Source organism: Sus scrofa, chromosome X, assembly GCF_054392235.1.
Source record: "Sus scrofa isolate SSC_HxYL_T2T_F1_AM1 chromosome X, Sscrofa_HxYL_maternal_Yorkshire_Landrace_v2.0, whole genome shotgun sequence".
NCBI lineage: Eukaryota > Metazoa > Chordata > Mammalia > Artiodactyla > Suidae > Sus > Sus scrofa.
The window spans coordinates 113,434,534-113,451,632 of NC_139401.1; positions in this window are offsets into that span (position 1 = coordinate 113,434,534).

A 17,099-nucleotide genomic window follows, 5' to 3' on the forward strand; every position below is an offset into this window, starting at 1 on the left:
CAAAAAAACCCTTTCAAGCCTATATTGTTTCATGCTTTTATTATTTTATTCCCTATAGAGTTAAGAAATATAAAATATAAATATATATGATACACAATCATGCATGCTACAAAATCTTCACTCTTTAGGAATTATAAGCTAGTGAAATTCACTCGTATTTTGAAAAATCAAGACAGTGTTAACCACTTGGTTGTTTATCTTGACCCATTAATAGGATCATCTGAATTCTACTTCTGAAAAGAAATATTGTTAAATGGGTAAAATGTCACTATCCTCATTTAAATATGAAAACAGAAAACATGGAAGAAAAGCAAGTTTACATGGTTTACAAAGGGTATTTATTATGTGTTTAGAAGGGTGGTATGCTTTCAATTCCTCATGTTTTCCTCATACTGTTTGTCATTCAGCTAACTGATATTCTCATGCCCTGAGTACCAGGACAAAGAAAAAACATAGATGCTTATTATTGAATAGATATTATTGTGTTGCAGATCTATACTATTTTATGGAAGGACGAACCCGACAGATAGATTAAATGGAGGGGATACAATTTTTTCAATACCTTGTACCATCCTTAATGTCATAATAAATATGTTTGCATAAACATATCCGTTTTAATTTTTAGGTGAAGTCTCTTTTGCTTTCTACATCTTTTAATTATACTAATAATGATTGTATTTTTTTTTTATCAAACACTGTTACACACTTTATTTCTTGAGTAGACATCTCAGGCAAGGAATATATAGAGTAAAAATTAATCTTGGGTTTCATGCCACTTTGTAAATAATCTTATATTTGAGATTTAAAAAGAAACCTCAGTACCATTTCCAAAAGTATTTATTTTATTAGACGCTTACATGAAGTAATCTAAAGATTGCCTCTGATCTCTAAAAACTTGTAATTTAAAACAGGCAAAATAACCATACACATCCATTTGAGGCATTACATATAACTGTTAAGACACTAAACAGATATGTGATTCATTCCCAACAAACTATGCTTGCCACACTCTTATGATATTTACCATATTGATCTTTATTTTTTAGTTATTTGTATGCTTATTGTTATATCCTCTACTAATCCTTGTGCTCCTGAGAGGTTGTATCTATTATACCTAGGAATATAATAAATAACAGATAGGAACTCATTAAACAGCAAATATTACTTAGCTATAAGCAAAATATTTTATGTTTATGTCTCTGTGTAAAATGTAAACCAAAATGTTAGAATGGCTAAAGTTTTTTTTATTCATTCAAATTTCATATAGCCATAATTATTGACCCCAAGTATTATGATCTGCGACATTTTAATGTATATATAAATAATTTATTAGCTAGTTTTATAACTCATAATTAAATGATAGTTTTTAAATTCAAGTAGTTAGGGTTTATCAGGATATCGAAACAGCTCCATGCACTCAAACCACTGATCCTACAATGCCTACTACAACAGAGAAACTTTAAACTTTTTACATTGCTTGTGAAATGTACATGTATTTTCTGTCCTTGGGAGAAGGCTCTACAAGTTTTGTAAAATTCTTAATGGGATCTGTGAGTTCCCAAATATGCCAAAGCTAGAAACAAGATAATCAGCCTTGACCTCTTCCTTACCTTTACCACTCACATCTATCTAGTCATCAATTTCTACTTCTAAATATCAGTTAAAATTGTCTCCTCTCTGACCTTACTGTCTTAGTTCAGACCCTCATCTTATCTCTTAACTAATTTCTCTGCCTCCAGTCTTATAACCCTGAGGAAGTACTCAAAAGTTGGCAGAAGGAAAGATTGCATTAAAAATGAGATTAAGTGAATAGATGAGACAAGAGGTTTAATTTTAAATTATTACTGTGACCAAAAGAGAAATGAAACCTGATAGGTATGGCTAGTTGCAAAGTTTCGAGAATAAGGAAATATACACCTCCTCCTCCCACCTTACCCACAAATGAATTAGTTGTTGTTCCTATTCCTATGGAACTGTGGGCATATCTTAATTATAACAATTTCTAAAGTACATGAAAATTATTTCTTATTCATCTATTTTTTTCCACTAGACTGTGCTTTCTTCCAGAATATCAATCATTTTATTTGCTTGTCATTACTTCCTCTCCCTTATTTGTACTGGAGTATAAGCAATATGAAGGCAAAGACAGAGCCTCCCTTATTCACCATTCCATGCCCCACCTAATATAGTATCTGGCATATGATTATTATTCAGTAAATATTTGTGAATGTATAAATAAAGCAATAAATAATCAGACATTTGTATATACAGTGTTTATAGTGTCCATAAAAGTATCTGTCATAGGAGTTCCCGTTGTGATGCAGCAGAAACAAATCCAACTAGGAACCATGAGGTTATGGGTTTGATCCCTGGCCTTGCTCAGTGGGTTAAGGATCCAGCGTTGCCATGAGCTGTGGTGTAGATTGCAGACACAGCTCAGATCTGGCATTGCTGTGGCTGTGGTGTAGGCTGGCGGCTACAGCTCCGATTAGACCTCTAGCCTGGGAGCCTCCATATGCCGCGGGTGCTGCTCTAAAAAAGACAAAAAGACACACACAAAAAAGTATCTGTCATATATTAGGAACTCACTTGATGAATGGATCAATGGATTCAATAGATTCAGACTTATAAACAGGTCCCTCTAAAATTCTACAGACGAGACTAAGGTAGAGGATGGACTTGAAAGATGAACATTGTTGTGGCTTTTTGAATCTCTGTTTTGTGGATATTGTTAAAAGTGAGACATATAACAAACTTTAGGTTATATATAAAATGTACCCAGTCTAACCTGGATTCCCATTTCTAGGTATTATCAGAAGGAGAAGATAAAGTGTAATTTTCTGGCATAGCTAAAGATTGCCTAAAGTGTTAATGCATGTATTAGCTAGTTTTATAGAGACATTAGTAGAAAGAGCCTAAGGATTGGTAAACTTTCTCAAAAAGTATTGCTCTTGATTCATTGATGATTATAAACACCACTGTAACATAGAGGTTTCTCTAAAGAGAAATTAAATAGGGAAGGAGAATTAAAAACTTCTGATGAGGAAAATTTTAGGTGAGAAGAGTATATCATTCAAACTAGTGTCTAATTAATTTAATCCAAGGGATAACAAATTCTTATTACTTTAGGTAATTTTTAGGCATTTGTAGTTTTTTCTCCCAATTTTATCCTGTAATTACATAAAAAATTTTGGCTAAAACATAAATTCTGCTGCATATCACTTGTAGCTTATTCTTAACATAATGTCAAATTCCAATAAATATACATTAACTGACACCAGATTTATTCTTTATGCCTTTTTATTCAGGTATAGTATACATTTATTAGATAAAGTATATTAATTTTAATAAGAAAGGTTTATTATTTTTTATGTATATATCCATGAAACCACTGACCAAATCAAGTTATAGAACATCCCCAGCAGTCCAAAAGTTTTCTTCAGGGCTCTTCAGAGTTGATACCCTACTGGATATATACAACATTCTGACTTTTATCACACTGAATACTTTTTCTTGTTGTTGAAGTTTACATAGTTGATATCCCATATTATATATTATTTGTGATTTGTTCCTTTTGTTCATCAACATATATGAAAATTTTACATAAATTTCTGCATATATCTATAATGTGTTCTTTTCTTTATGGTGCATATTATTCGATTGGATGAATTCCATTGTATGAATAAAACACAATTTATCTATCCATTCTTCTCTTGATGATATTTAGGTAGCTTCTCATTTGGCGCTATTATACAGTTCCTAAAAACATAATACATGTCCATTGGTGGAAATAAACTTATTTATCTTGGGTATACACCTAAAATTGGAGTTACCGGATCATAGGAAAGTATATATTTACCATTTGGTTCGTATTTTAAAGAGTTTATATAGACATAAAATTTTGAATGCAGGTTTCTCTACATCTTTGCTGACACTTCGTATTAGTATTTTTATTTTTAAAATTTTTAGACATTCTCATGATGAAACATTTAGTAGTGTTTCATTGTGGTTTTAATATCCATTTCTTTCATGAGTAATTTGAATATGAGTGTCCTATTTTCAAATATTTTGTCTATTTTATAGTGTAGCTAGACTTTTTCTTACTTGGTTGTATGATATATATTCCACAAGCCCTTGATGAATATATTTATTGTGAATATCTTTTTCCTAATTTTGGCTTGGTTGTTACTCTAATAGTGTCTTAACGAAAAGAAATTATTAATATTTTATTTATTGTAATGGTCTTTTTTGGCTTTTTTCTTTTTTAATTAAGGTAGAATTGACATAGAACAATATATTAGTTTCATATATGTAAGATAATTATTCAATATTTGTATATATTGTGAGATAAACACTATATGTTAACGTCTGTCATTGTACCCAGTTACAAATTTGTGTGTATGTTGAGAACTTCTAAGATCTACTCTTTTAGCAACTTTCAAATGTCCAATACAGTATTTATGATTAACTCTAATCACCTGACTGTATTACATCCCCATGACTTTTTTATTTTAACTGGAAGTTTGTACCTTTTGACCTCTTGCACTCATTTTGCTCATCCATCTCCCCGTGCCCCCGTCTCTAGCTGTCATCAATCTGTTCTCTATGACCCTTTCTTTTTTTCTTTTAGATTCCACTTATAAGTAAGATTATATGGCATTTGCCTTTCTTTGTCTTATTTCACCTAGCACGATGCCCTCAAGTTCTATCTATGTTGTTGCAAATGGCAAGATTTCATTATTTTATATGCCTAAATAACATTCCATTATTCTACAAATGTTTTACCATTCATCCATTGATGGTAACTGAGGTTGTTCCTATATTTTGACTATTATAAGTAATGCCTAGTAGTTAGTGATACTGAGCACCTTTTCATGTACCTGTTGGCTATTTGTATGTCTTCTTTGGAAAAATGTCTATTCAGATCATTTGTTCATTTCTTAAGCAAGTCATTTGTTTATTTGCTGTTGAGTTGTAGGAGTTACTTATAAATTTTGAATATTAACTCCTCAGATATATGGTTTACAAATATTTTCTCCCATTCTATAAATTACTTTTCATTTTGTTAATTGTTTCCTTTGCTATGCAGACACTTTTTAGTTTGAAGCAGTCCAAATTATTTATTTGTGCTTTTGGTGTCATATCCAAAAGTCTCATTGCCAAGAACAATGTCAAGGAGTTTTTTTCTTGTTTTCTTATAGGAGTTTTACAGTTTTAAATCTTATATATCAGATTTTAATCCATTCTAAGTTAATTTTTTTGTATGGTAGAAGATAAAGATCAAATTTCATTTTTTTTTCCATTAGGCTATCCACTTTCCCAGTACATTTATTGAAGTGACTATCCTTTCCCCACTGTATATTATTGACACATTTTTCAAAGATTACTTGACTCTATATGTGTGGGTTTATTTCTGGGCCTCAGCAGTGACAATGCCAGATCCTCAACTGCTAGGCTGCCAGGGAACTCCAAAGTCTTACAGTTTTAAGTATACTGAACTTCCACCTCATAAGTTAAATTTATTCCTAAGCATATTCTTTTTGATGCTATTGTAAATGGGATTGTCTTCTTTATTTAATTTTTGGATAGTTTGCAGTTAATGTATAGAAAACAACTTGTATTGTTGACTTTATATCCTCTACATTCCTGAATTCATTTATTAGTTATAACAATTTTTGGTGGAGTCTTTAGGATTTTCTACATGTAAGAATCATGTCGTCTGTAGTTAGAGACAGTTTTACTTCTTACTTTCTGATAAGCATGCCTTTTATTTCTTTTCCTTGCCTCATTGTTCTGGTTAAGACTTTCAGTACTACATTTAATAAGAGTAGTGAGAGTGGTCACCTTTAAGTTGTTCCTGATCTTAGAGAAAAACTTTCACCTTTTTACCATTGAGTGTCTTGTTAGCTGTGTGATAACATTGATTATTATTACTACATTATTATAAGAGCATAACCATATTATTAAAATGACCATACTACCCAAGACAATCTACAGAGTTAATGAAATCCTTATCAAAATACCCATGACATTTCTCACAGAACTAGAACAAGCAATCCTAAAATTCAAATGGAACCACAAAAGACTCTGAACTCTCAAAGCAATCCTGAGAAGAAGGAACAAAGCTGGAGGTATAACCTCCTAAACTTAAGACTGTAGTACGCAAAGCTACAGTAATCAAAGCAGTGTGGCATTAGCACGAAAACAGACACATAGATCAATGGAACAGAATAGAGAGCCCAAAATAAACCCATGTACCTGCAGCCAATATTGCTTCTGACCCATTCTTACTCCCCCATTCTTTAACCCTAATTACATGCAAGTTATGTCATTTAACTGTGTCCCATCTATTTCTTATACTCTTTTCGGTCCTTTCTCTTTATTTTTCTGTATATTCTATAGTTGGGAAACATTCTATTTACCTTTCTTTGAGATAACTTATTCTCTTTTCATCTATGCTCAATTTACTGTTAAACCCATCTGAGTTTTTAATTACCAATATTGTTTTGTTAAGTTCTAAACTGTCTGTCCTTTTGACTTTTTTTTGATTCCAGTATCTAATGATAATGTTCATAGTTTCATCCATTTTGTTAATCTTCCTTTTATTATCTTGGGCAAAATAATAGTAATTTTATAGTCCTTGTCTTTTAATTTCAATATCTGAATCAACTGTAAGATTTAAAAATTTTATTTTTCACTCTTTATCCTGAGTATTTGCAGAATTTTCCTGCACTCAAACATGTCATAATTTTTCATTATAAGCTTGTATGTGTATATTAAAGAACTGTAGAGACCGGAGGTCTCCCAGAAGGTTCACCATTTTATTTGTTAAGCAAAAAACTAGATGCAGATCATGCCAATAAAATCAAGGACAGAGCTGGGTAATAACTAGATTGCAGCTTTAATTAGACTCATTCCACATCAGATGTCAATCATCTCAATGGCAATACCTGACATATGATGTATCTTTGTAAGAGTCTACTTCCAACAGGACTCTATCTTCCAAGCATTTCAAGACTGTATGAGATATCCTCTGCTTTTTCAGTGGTATCTGTCATCTAGCCTCCTGTGTTGCTGTAGTCCTCAAAAATGACCCAGCATGAAGGTTGAATATTTTAAGATTTTTTCTTTCTCTTGATTTTACATTGTCATGCTAGCTCTTACAGTGGCTCAAAATTCTTCTGGGTATTCTTCCTTCTAGGAAGACAACTGTGCCAAGGACAAGTCATATTATAAGCACCAAACTTAGTTCACCAGGAAGCATTCTGTGGTATTTGAACTGAGACTTTCCTCTTTCCTCCCCCTCTGCAATGTTGTGAGATAAAAACTTTACTCCAAATTAGTGTAGCCAAGAATACAGGGTTCCCTCTACTCTTTAATTCCAGAGGTTTACCTTTCCAGAAAGGGTAGGGAGTCAGCATTTCTCACCCTGTCTCCAGATATGTGTGGCTCATACCAAGTATCCATAGTGCAGTTGAGAGATAAGAACTCCTGGAGTTCCCATCGTGGCTCAGTGGTTAACGAATCTGACTAGGAACCATGAGGTTGCGGGTTCAATCCCTGGCCTTGCTCAGTGGGTTAGTGATCTGGCATTGCCATGAGCTGTGGTGTAGGTTGCAGACGTGGCTCGGATCCCACTTGCTGTGGCTCTGGTGTAGGCCTGCAGCTACAGCTCCAATTGGACCCCTAGCCTGGGAACCTCCATATGCCGCAAGAGCAGCCCAAGAAAGGGCAAAAAGACCAAAAAAAAAAAGAACTTCCTTCTTTTACTCAGCCCCCATTTATGCATTGAAAGCTCTTCAGCAACACCACCGAGAATACTAGGAATACAAGATCATCTCCCATTCAGCTCCTACCACTGCCGCTCTCCAAATTGTGCTCCTAATTTGGAGGTGTCACTAAGAGAGAAAAGTGTCATTATCCCCAAACTCATCTCTAGAACCAATTGAAATTTTTTGTCTGGGGAAGCAGATGGCCATAAGACAAAGATCATCTTTTCCCAAAGGAAATGACTTTATTTGCAAGAGAGTATGGAGAAGCCTGAGGGACATTATCAAAAACAGTAGAGGTTTTAGTGAAACATAAATGGGAGGACATTGGTAGGTACACTGGAAATATAGGCTAAACTATAAGCCAACTAAATTGCAGGAGAAAACCTGGGAGACAGCTGGCAAGAGCCTTCCTGCGGTCAGAACAAACCTCAAATGCTGACTTCAGGAATTATCATTTCAAAAGAGATTGAATTTGAATAAATGTGTCTGCTCAGCAATTTATGCACTAGGGTATTATTGAAAACAATAGTGAAATCAGCCAGCCTTAATAGCTGGGTATAGTCATAGAAAGGGACAAGCAAAGAGAGCCCTAGGAAATCCACATTTTTCAGCATGACTGCATATACCCAAGGCTGAGGAACAAAACCAAAGGCCTCATACTGAAGGGAAATTGATTTCCAAAAATAGTCTATCCAAGTCAAAAGACAATCAACAAACTTTAAAAAAAAAAAAAAACATAGTTTGAAGGAGAGGGAGCATGGAATCAATATACAGAATCACTTTATATGTCCACTCTTAAAAATTATGTGACATGAAAGGAAACAGGAATATGTGATCCATTTATGGGGGGAAAATCTATCAACAAAAACTGCCTATTTAGGAATGAGATGTCAGATTTAACAGACAGATATTTTAAAGTACCAAAGATACTTTAAAGTACAAAGAACTAAAGAAATTTCTTTGAAAAGTAAAGAAAATTATGAAGTTAGAGTCTCATCAAATACAAGGTAGTGATAATAAAATACAAATTATTTTTTAAAAACAACCAAAAGAAAAGTCCCCATCTGAAGAGAAAAATAATTAAAAGGAAAAATGCATTACACAGCCTCATCTATAATTCAAATTGGCGGAAGAATCAGAGAACTTATAAAACAGATCAATAGAAATTATACAATCTAAAGAACAGAGAGAAAATTAATGAAAAATATAGGGAGTTCCTGTTGTGGCTCAGTGGGTTACACACTCAACTAGTATCCATGAGGATGTGGGTTTGATCCCTGGCCTCACTCAGTGGGTTAAAGATCTGGTGTTGCAGTGAGCTGTGGTGTAGGTCACAGATCTGGCTCAGATGCTGTGTTGTTGTGGCTGTGGCATAGGCCAGCAGCTGCAGCTCTGATTCGACCCCTAGCCTGGGAACTTCCATATGCTGCACCTGCGGCCCTAAAAAGAAAAAAAAAAAGAAAAATTTGCAAAAGAAAATATTTGATACAGGAGAAAGCAGTAAAAGAGGAATAAACAAAAAAGACAATATACATAGAAAAATACAGATGTACATTAAACTATATCATTAATAATATTAAATGTAAATCATTAAACAATCCAGTAAAAGGCAGAGGTAGTAAGACTAGATACCAAAACAAGGACTGACAATAGGAAAAAATAACCCATGTGGGAAAAAGTATTTATAATTCATATGTCTCTGATAAGGCCCTAGTATCTTGAATACATAAAGAACTCTTTTAACTCCATTAACAAAAAGATAAACAACCAAAATAATTGAAAACACATTTAAACAAATACTTAAATATGAATATTCTTTGCAACGCTGTTCGCAATAACCAAAGGTAAAAAAACAACCCGATGTCTAGCAATGGATTAATGTATAAACAAAAGTAGTCTATTTATGCAGTGGTATAGTATTCAATGATAAAAAGGAATGAAATACTGATACATGATACAATGTACATGAACTTTGTAAAAATTGGCAAATGATTATAAATTCATATGGAACTGCAATAGATCAAAATACATAAAACAATCCTGAAAAAGGACAAAGTTGGAAAACTCAGGCTTCCCAATTAACAACACATAATACAAAGAAACAGTAATCAAGACAATGTGGTGCTGGTATAAACATAGTCATATAGATTAATGGAAAAGAATTGACAGTCTAGTATTAAAACCATATGTCTGTGTCAACTGTCTTTCAATAATGGTGCGAAGGCCTTTTAGTGGGGAAAGAATAGAATTTTCAACAAATGGTACTTTGACAAGTGAATGAATTTGGACCATTACCTCACACTACTTATAAGTTTTAACTTAAAGGAGACAAAAGACCTAAATATCGTGGACAAAGAGAGTGACCTGCCATTTCAGTAAACAAAGGATATTATGGCCATCAAGACATAAGCCACTGCTTAACGAATCCGACTAGGAGCCATGAGGTTGCTAATTCAATCCCTGGCCTTGCTCAGTGGGCTAAGTATCTGGCGTTGCCATGAGCTGTGTTGTAGGTCGCAGACGCGGTTCGGATCCCACATTGCTGTGGCTGTGGTGTAGGCCAGTGGCTACAGCTCCAATTCAACCCCTAGCCTGAGAACTCCATATGTCGCAGGAGCGGCCCAAGAAATGGCAAAAAGACAAAAAAAAAAAAAAAAAAAAAAGACATAAGCCACTGCAGCTGCCCCTGATGGTGCACACTGAGGGGATTCAGGATGAAAAAAAAAAAAAAAATACTGGCCATAGATAGTTAAGGTGTATATCAAAGAAATAATTTCAGTAAGCCCAGACTCTTGCATCTTTCCGTACATAGAAAAGCACTAAATTCATTAACTTGAGTTGTGTGATTTTTAAAAAAATTAACCATAATCTTTTGATGTTCTGACAACCTGTTTTGGTTTTTTTTGTTTTGTTCTTTTAACAAATCTCCTATATATCCTGGCTTCTCCATTACCTCTTTGGAGCAGTCCCTCAGAAATATCTGAGAGGCTGTATACCAGGCTTAAGTCCTCAGTAAGTCTGCCAAAAAATCCCGTAATTATTAATTTTTAGGTTGTGCATTTTTTTCAGTCAATAGTATGAAACCTAAAGTTATAAAAGTCTTAAAGGCAAACATAAAATAAGTCTTTATGATCTCCAATTTGGCAGTGTTTTCTTAAATATGACACTAAATGCATGAGTAACAAAAGAAAAAATAATAATTAGTCAGGATTCTCCAAAGAGAATCAATAAACTATAAAAGGAGATTTATTATGAGGAATTGGATCACACAAGTAATGGGTCTGAGAAATTCCATGATTTGCCACCTGCAAGCTGGAGACCCAGGAAAGCCAGTGGTTTAATTCAGTCCTTGTACAAAGGCCTAAGAACCAGGGAACTGATGATATAGATCCCAGTTAGAGGGCAGGAGAACATGCGGTGAGATGTTCCAGCTTGTGGTAGTTAATTTTATGTGTCAACTTTCCTGGACTAAGGGATTCCCAGATAGTTAATAAAACCTTATTTCTAGTTGTGTTAATGAGGATCTTTCTGAAAGACACTGGCATTTAAATCAGTAGACTGAATTAAAAAGATTGCCCTCAGCAAAGAATGTGGGCATCATCCAGTCTATTGAGGACCTGACTAGAACAAAAAAAAAGTGTAGGAAGGCAGATTTGCTTTCCTTTTTTGAAAAAAAAATGTGTGTGTGTGTGTGTGTGTGCGCATGTATGTGTGTGTACATTCAATATATATTTGAATATTGGACCATTACCAGGTATATATGTGTGTGTGGGGGGGTGTGTGTATGTGTGTTCAATATATATGTTGAATATGTCTCCCTCAGTGTCCATGGAGGATTGGTTCCAGGATATCAGAATCTGCAGATACTCAAGTTCCATAGTCAGCCTTCTGTATCCATAGTTCCACATTCACAAATGCAGTCAATCACAGATTGGGTAGTACTGTATGTACTATTGAAAAAAAATCTATGTATAAATGGACCTATGCAATTCAAAGCTGTGTTCAGGAATCAACTATATATGTCATATATCATATGAAGCAGTAACAATTCCATAAATTTATAGCAGTGTGTCAGCCTACTGCCACACTTTATTGTAGTCAGTGTTTAATGTGTGATTTGCCCAAACATCAATCCTATATTGCGCTTCCATTTCTGATATGTGCTGCACAACTCTGCCTAAGCTCTTCACTCTTCTACTTTCTAAAACATTTTACTGCACTAACTGAAAATGGAATTCCATAATTATCAAATTCCTCTACAGTCTTAACAGAATTTGGAGTTTTTTTCCTATTTATTTATTTATTTTTAATTGTTATTTCCCCAATACATTTTTTTTTCCTACTGTACAGCATGGTGACCCAGTTACACATACATGTACACATTCTTTTTACTCACATTATCATGCTCCATCATAAGTGACTAGACATAGTTCCCAGTGCTATACAGCAGGATCTCATTGCTAATCCATTCCAAAGGCAATAGTCTGCATGTATTAACCACAAGCTCCCAATCCACTACCCTCCGTCCCCCTCCTCCTTGGCAACCACAAGTCTATTTTCCAACTCCATGATTTTCTTTTCTGTGGAAAGGTTGATTTGTGCCGTATATTAGATTCCAGATATAAGTGATATCATATGGTATTTGTCTTTCTCTTTCTGACTTACTTCACTCAGGATGAGAGTCTCTAGTTCCATATTGCTGCACATGGCATTATTTTGTTCTTTTTTATGGCTGAGTAGTATTCCATTGTGTATATACACCAAATCATCCTAATCCAATCTTCTGTCAATGGACATGTGGGTTGTTTCCATGTCTTGGCTATTGTGGATAGTGTTGCAATGAACATGAGGGTGCATGTGTCTTTTTTATGTAGAGTTTTGTCCGGATATATGCCCAAGAGTGGGATTGCAGGGTCATATGGAAGTTTTATATATAGATTTCTGAGGTATCTCCATACTCATATCCATAGTGGTTGTACCAGCTTCCATTCCCACCAACAGTGCAGGAGGGCTCCCTTTTCTCCACATCCCCTCCAGCAGTTGTTATTTGTGGACTTATGAATGATGGCCATTCTGACTGGTGCGAGGTGGTATCTCGTGGTAGTTTTGATTTGCATTTCTCCAATAGTCAGTGATGTGGAGCAATTTTTCATGTGCTTGTTGGCCATCTGTATCTCTTCCTTGGAGAACTGTCTATTCAGGTCTTTTGCCTATTTTTCCATTGGATTGTTGGCTTTTTTGCTATTGAGTTGTATAAGTTGCTTGTATATTTTAGGGATTAGCTCTTGTCTGTTGTATCACTTGAAATTATTATCTCCCATTATGTAAGTTGTCTTTTTGTTTTTTTTCTTTTCTTTTCTTTTCTTTTTTTTTTTTGTCTTTTGTCCTTTTAGGTCCACACATGCAGCACATGGAGGTTCCCAGGCTAGGGGTCCAATCGGAGCTGCAGTGGCCACACTATGCCAAAGCCACAGCAACACAGGATCCAAGCGGTGTCTGCAACCTACACCACAGTTTACAGCAACACCAGATCCTTAACCCACTGAGCAAGGCCAGCTATCGAACCCACAACCTCATGGTTCCTAGTTGGATTCGTTTCCACTGCACCACAACAGGAACTCCTATTTTTGTTTTCTTTTTGGTTTCCTTTGCTGTGCAAAAGCATTTCAGTTTGATTAGGTCCCATTGGTTTATTTTTTGCTTTTATTTCTGTTGCTTTGGGGGACTGACCTGAGAGAACATTTGTAAGGTTGATGTCAGAGAATGTTTTGTCTATGTTCTGTTCCAGGACTTTGATGGTGTCTTGTCTTATATTTAAGTGTGTCAGCTGTGTTGAGGTTATTTTGGTGCATGGTGTGAGTGTGTGTTCTAGTTTCACTGATTTACATGTAGCTGTCCAGGTTTCCCAGCAATACTTCCTGAAAAAACTTTTTTTTTTTTCCCATTTGAAGTTCTTGCCATCTTTGTCAAAGATTAATTGACCATAGGTGTCTGGGTTTATTTCTGGGTTCTCTATTCTATTCCATTGATCCGTCTGTCTGTTTTGGTACCAGTACCACACTGTCTTGATGACTGTGGCTTTGTAGTATTGCCTGAAGTCTGGGAGAGTTATGCCTCCTGCTTGGTTTTTGTTCCTCAGGATTGCTTGGGTAATTCTGGGTCTTTTGTGGTTGCATATAAATTTTTGGATTGTTTGTTCTAGTTCTGTGAAAAATGTCATGGGTAGTTTGAGAGGGACAGCACTGAATCTGTAGATTACTTTGGGTAGTATGGCCATTTTACAGTATTAATTTTTCCAACCCTGGAGCATGGAATAGCTTTCCATTTCTTTACATCTTCTTTAATTTCCCTGATTAATGTTTTGTAGTTCTCGGCATTTAAGTCTTTCATGACCTTAGTCAGGTGTATTCCCAGGTATTTGATTTTTTGGGATGCAATTTTAAAAGGTGTTGTATTTTTTTTATCCCTTTTCTAATATTTCATTGTTAGTATGCAGAAGCGTGACTGATTTCTGGATGTTCATCTTATATCCTGCTACTTTGCTGAATTTGTGGATCAGTTCAAGTAGTTTTTGGGTTGAGTCCTTAGGGTTTTATATATATAGTATCATGTTCTCTGCATACAGTGAGAGTTTTACCTCTTCTCTTCCTGTTTGGATGCCTGTTATTTCTTTTGTTTGTCTGACTGCTGTGGCTCGGATTTCCAATACTATGTTGAATAACAGTGGTGAGAGTGGGCATCCTTGTCTTGTTCCAGATTTTAGTGGGAAGGTTTTCAGCTTTTCTCCACTGAGTTGCTGTTGGCATATAATTGTTCATAGTATTCCTTCATGTTTTTTTGTAGTTCCATAGTATCAGTTGTTACTTCTCTTCTTCCATTTATTATTTTGTTTATTTGGGTTTTTTCTCTCCTCTTCTTGGTGAGTCTAGCCAGAGGTTTGTCAATTTTTTTTACCTTTTCAAAGAGCCAGCTCTTGGTTTGATTGATTTTTCTCTGTTTTTTTGAATCTCTATTTTATTGATTTCCTCTCTGATCTTTATGATTTCCTTCCTTCCATTGACTTTAACTTTTGTTTTTTGTTCTTTTTCTAATTCATTTAGGTGGTGGGTTAAGTTGTATATTTGAGATTTTTCTTTTTTTTCTTTCTTTTTTTTTTTTTTTTGAGGAAGGCCTGTATTGCTATGAATTTCCCTCTGAGCACTGCTTTTGCAGTATTCCATGGATTTTGAGTGGATGTGTCCTCATTATCATTTGTCTCGAGGTATTTTCCTTCTTGATTTCCTCATTGACCCATGGGTTTTTTAGTAGCATGTTGTTTAGTCTCCATGTAGTCAGTTTTTTCTCATTTCTTTTCCTGTGGTTGATTTCTAGTTTCATTCCGTTGTGGTCAGAGAAGATACTTGAAGTAATTTCTATACTCTTGAATTTGTTGAGGTTAGCTTTGTATCCCAGTATGTGATCAATTCTTGAGAATGGTCTGTGTGCACTTGAGAAGAATGTATATTCTGATTTTTTTTGGATGTAATGTCCTGAAAAATGTCGATTAAGTTTAACTTTTCTACTGTTTCCTTTAGGATCTCTGTTGCCTTATTGATTTTCTGTCTAGAGGAACTGTCCATGGATGTAAGTGGGGTGTTAAAGTGTCCTACTATGATTGTATTCCCATCAATTTCTCCCTTTATGTCTGTTATTTTTTGTTGTAGGTATCTGGGTGCTCCTATTTTAGGGGCATATATATTGATGATTGTAATATCCTCTTTTTGAATGGATCCTTTAACCATTACTACCTTGTCTTTCTTCATGGCCTTCATTTTAAAGTCTATTTTTTCTGATAGGAGTATTGCAACTCCTGCTTTCCTGTCTTGTCCATTGGCATGAAATATCTTTTCCCATCCCCTCACTTTCAATCTATTATGTGTCCTTTGCCCTAAGGGAAATAATGTCTCTTTCTTGTAGACAGCAGATTGAAGGTTTTTGCTTTTTTATCCAATCTGCCACTCTTTGTCTTTTGATTGGAGCATTCAGTCCATTGACATTCAAGGTTATTATTGACAGATACGTATTTATTGCCATTTTAAACCTTGTTTTCCAGTTGATTCTATGTTTCACTTTTCTTCCTTTCTTGTTTTGGTTGGATGATTTCCATTTTTTTATGCTTGAGTAGTTTTCTTTTCAGTTTTTGTGAATGTGATGTTCGGTTTTGATTTGTGGTTGCCCTGTCTTTTAAGCACATTAACCCCTTTGTATATCTTCTTTCTTTTTTCTGATATTCATCTAGGTTCAAACACAGCATTAAAATTAAAAAATGTATATTTTTCTTACTTTGGTTCCCCACATTGTATGACTTTTATGTCTTTTTTTTTTTTTTTCAACATCTTTTTGTTTAGATCAGTATGCTGGCTTATTTAAGTGACTGCTTTCCAATTGTGGTTTCCTCCATCCTAGTTCTTTTTTTCTTTTTTTTTCTTTAATTTAAAAAAGCCCTTTCAGTATTTCTTTTAGAATGGGTTTTGTATTGCTGTACTCTTTTAGCTTTGGTTTGTTGGAGGAATTCTTTCTTTCCCCTTCTATTTTAAGTGATATTCTTGCTGGATAGAGTATTCTAGGTTGCAAGTATTTTCATTTCAGCACTTTAAATATATCTTGCCACTCCCTTCTGGCCTGTAATGTTTCTGTAGAGAAATCAGCTGATAGGCTTATGGGGGTTCCTTTATAATTAATGATTTGCTTTTCTCATGCTGCCTTCAGAATCTTCTCTTTAACTTTTGTCATCTTTATTACAATATATCTTGGTGTGGGCCTGTTTGGGTTCAACTTTTTTGGGGGGCCCTCTGTGCTTCCTGTATCTTGAACTCAGTATCCTTTAGATTTGGAAAGTTTTCAGCCATAATTTCTTCAAATATATTTTCAATCCCCTTTTCTTTTTCTTTTCCTTCTGGAATTCCTATTATGCATAGATTATCCCACTTTATATTATCCCATAGGTCTCTTATATTGCTTTCATGTTTCTTCATTTGGTTTTCTTTCTGCTGTCCTGTTCGGGTGATTTCCATTATTCTATCTTCCATGTCACTAATTTGTTCCTCTGCAGTATTCATTCTGGTCTTTATTGCCTTTAGTTCAGTTTGTATCTCCACAAATGAATTTTTAATTTTTCTTGGCTCCTCCTTATATTTTCTAGTTCCTTTCTGAGGAAATCTGCATTACTGTTCCTATACTCTCTTAATTCCTTCAGTATTTTCCCTATCTCCCTTTTGAACTCAATGTCAGCCTGCAGAGGTCTGTTCATTGTTGACTGCTTTAGGTGAATTTTCCTATTGCTTTAAC